At 38.0% G+C, this 4,046-nt stretch overlaps 1 pseudogene; it reads left to right on the top strand.

Annotated features, from left to right (window-relative positions):
• On the top strand, positions 2,108–3,531 carry LOC109821734 (annotated as a pseudogene).

Raw genomic sequence — 4,046 nt, 5'->3', positions numbered from 1 at the left:
CAATCCAACAATTACAATTATGAGGACAACAAAATAAATAACTTAATTCAATTAAAGTACCTCATGCCGACTATACTGTCAGCAAAAAGTAACAAGTTTATAACCTTAACTATCTCTTAGACCATATGCAGCAGGGGTTATTTGAAGAGATATTTGGTTGCAGCAGGAGTTTTTTGAAAAGGTGAATCAAAAAGACAAGGCCAATGGGTGAAAAATTCACCCCGGGTATTTCTGACCTGGTGGGCCCCACCTCATTAAATGCATGGCAGGTTTATTAAAAATAAATTAAATAGAAGCCGCCCAATCAAAAACGGGCACGTGGACGCGTGCATGGAGGCTGCAGGCGCATGCCTACCAGCTGCCGCGTGGCGAAATCTGATTGGGCGGCAATTTTTATTTTCCTCCTTATTTTTAATTGATATTTTTTGAGATAAATACAATGAATTAATTTATAATTTTTATACTATTAATTTTCAATTTTCAAACTCTATAAATAGAGATTAACTTTGTGTCATTTGGACACCAAAAAATCTGAGTTTCTACACCCTATTCTTCTTCTTTCTACAATTTGAAGCTAGTTTCTTCATGGATCCTTCACAAAACTATCCTAATTTTTCCTACAACTACAACTTTCCTAACCAACCTCAAAATACCCTCCCTCAACCACAACATCCAACTATACAACGCCCCGAAAATACTCAAAATACGGGGATGCACCCAATTTTCAAATGCCGTATATGATGCAACCAAATTTCGGCATGCAATATCCTTATCTTCCTTACGGTTATCCTCCAGTTCCGGGAAGTAGCTATGTTCCCTTCCATATGAATTGTCCTAACACAGAGTCGAGTGAGCCAGCGACACCCCGGTTTAGTAGCGGATCTACAGATATCCCAGAATTTTCCACCCAAATGTCTTTGGGAAATGTTGGTGGGGATACTCCTCACAGTTTTCTCCCTCCAACCCAACAATCAGCAAAGAGATCAAGTTATGAAACTTGGACCACAAAAGACAACATACTTTTACTAACTGGTTATTTTCACGTTAGTAATGATAGTGAGTTGGGGAACAACCAAAAGGGTAAAACTTTTTGGGGTAAAATTACACAGTACATGAATGAAACACCAAAAGTGGAAAGGAGAGGATTGTGTCTCGGTGCCATAGTCATTTCAAAGACATCAACAGAAAGATATCCAGTTTCATTGGCTGCTACAGTACTGCATGTAGGGAGAAGCGTAGCGGTTGGTCCGATGAAAACTACATATCCAAGGCAAGAGAGTTGTACTTTGAGCAAATGGGTACGACATTGAATTTGTTGGATGAGTGGAAGGTGGTTCGTAATCAACCCAAATATATGACAGGAGGAAATGCATTCGGTAGTAGTGGCTCTAAAAGAAAGAGTAGTGGTGAGGATGTTGAATTATCAACTCCTACCCTTGTACGTCCAGAGGGTAGGGACGTGACGAAGAAGAAAGCTAGAGGTTCCTCTAGTAAAACATCTGTGTCAAGGAAATCAAAGGGGGCAATTGAGGAGGACTTATCTAAGCTAGTCAGTGCTCATGAAAAATTTGAAGAGAAAAGATCAAGTACTGCTTCAGCTATGAATAACCTGGCTCATTCCAAGAATATGGAGATGTGGTTATTCTTGAAAAACAAACCAGATCGTGACGATGAAGATGAAGTAGCTTATAATATGTTGAGGAAGAACCTGTTTGGAAAATAAGACCTTCTCAAGAAGTTTTGATTGTGTGTTTTCTTTCTGATGTTTTTGTGTGTCGTTTGTTTAATTTTTGAGTTGGGTGGGTGCCTATGTTTGTTGAATGTATTAATAAAAGTGTTGTTTATGTTTGAATAAAATTGTTGTTTATGTTTCAATAAAGCCGATTGATAATGACTTCTCACTGCATAATAGTACAAAATATACAATTACTACTCACTGCAAAAACAAAAAAATATTGAATTGACCTTTCACTGCAAAAAATACAAAGGATGAAATGACTACACCTGCATAATAATACAAAATATGAATTGACAACTCTCTGCACATGCATGCCCTATGACACATGTCTCTAATGTTGCATGCCCTATGACACATGTCTTTGCAATTGCATGTGAATTCAATTATTTGAACAACTACCCTTCATTATATAAACTGATCAGATGCACATCATAAGTATACCTATCAACATTTCAAAAATCATAGCATCCAATGGATCCTTTCCTAAATGAGTTTAGTCTAGAAGAGTTCCAACAACAATGGGAAATAGAAGAAAAAATACTTGATAGGCAGCGAGAACTTCTTAAAGAATTGCAAAGGAGAAGCGAACAACCACGTAAGAGGAAATCCATACATAGAGATCATCATGCAGCGCATGAGAGACTCATGGCCGACTACTTTGCCGAGTCATGCACTTACACTGACGCCCAGTTCCGACGCAGGTATCGAATGAAAAGGCCTCTCTTTCTACGAATTGTGGACTCTATATCAAATTACGACGATTACTTCACACAACGGCGCAATAATGCGGGCAAGCTTGGGTTAACGCCTATCCAGAAGTGTACGGCTGCCATACGCATGCTCGCATATGGAGTCGCAGCCGATGCTTGTGATGAGTACGTCAAGATAGGATAATCCACTGCTATCGAGTGTACTCGCAAGTTTTGCGAAGGGGTAATAGCATTGTTTCAAGATGAATACTTACGACGACCAAATGTGGAAGACTTGCAGAGGTTGCTCCAAGTTAGACAGGAACGTGGATTCCCAAGGATGATTGGAAGTATTGATTGCATGCACTGGCAGTGGAAAAATTGTCCTAAGGCTTGGCAAGGGTAGTTTACTAGTGGACCAAGGGGACGACAACAGTTATCCTCGAGGCAGTTGCGTCATATGATTTATGGATATGGCATGCTTTTTTAGGGCTTCCTGGTAGTTTGAATAACATAAATGTACTAGATAGGTCACCGGTTTTTGACGACATTGAGTCGGGTGAAGCTCCACGGGTAAACTTCACCGTGAATGGGCGAGAGTACAATCTTGCATACTATCTTGCCGACAGAATCTACCCTAAGTGGCCTGTCTTCGTGCAGTCAATTCAAATGACCCAAGGCAACAAACATCAATTTTTTGCCAAACAACAGGAATCATGCAAGAAGGACGTGGAACGCACATTCGGGGTACTCCAAGCACGCTTCGCTATTGTCCGCCAACCAGCTAGAATGTGGGATCTTGATGTCTTAGGAAAAATAATGATGGCGTGCATTATTTTACATAACATGATAGTAGAGGATGAACGAGATACATATTCGCGAAACTGGGAAAATATCGACTTTGAACCGTCGAACAATGCTAGCTCTAGCGCCTCTTTTAATGTTCAAACAGACGTGTTACCGGAGTTTCAAGTCCATGTTCAACACCGATCTGAGGCAGATAATCAGACTAGAGCGGAACTACGAGATAAGACCCAACATATTCAGCTGAAGAAGGATCTCATCGAACACATTTGTCAGAAGTTTGGAACAACCTCCGATTAGATTTAGCAATTTAGTTTGTGTTTTCTTTAATGTTTTTAATAATTTGGGTGTGTTTGGTTTTCCGTATGCTTAATAAATTCGTGTGTTATTTTATGTTAATTAAAAAATATTATTGAAAATTAAATTAATAATATATATTTAAATATTATATATTATTTATTGAATTATTAATAAATTATAATTATAAATATATGAGTTATATTAATAATAATAAAAATAAAATAGTAATATATATGAAATAGGAAAAAGAATGAATAAATATGATGGGGTATATGTTGAAGTGATGTGGTTATGATGGGTCCCAAATAAAGTAAAAAACTTTCTGAAAAATCTCCTGCTGTAGAGTTGATAGGGAAATGAAGATTATTGAATTAAATAAAGTGATGTGGCAAGAGAGAAGGAGGTGAAATTTCACCTCCTGCTGGAGATGGTCTTACAAATTATAATTACTATTAGAATTTTGTGAACTAAACAGTACTCCCATCAAGCATAAAGGTGTTTAAAAGGAACGCAAC

The sequence above is a fragment of the Asparagus officinalis genome, chromosome 8 (genome assembly GCF_001876935.1).
Source record: "Asparagus officinalis chromosome 8, Aspof.V1, whole genome shotgun sequence".
In the NCBI taxonomy this organism is placed as follows: Eukaryota; Viridiplantae; Streptophyta; class Magnoliopsida; order Asparagales; family Asparagaceae; genus Asparagus; species Asparagus officinalis.
The sequence above is the reverse complement of the archived record's forward strand: the minus strand, read 5'-3'. Positions and strand labels throughout refer to the sequence as shown.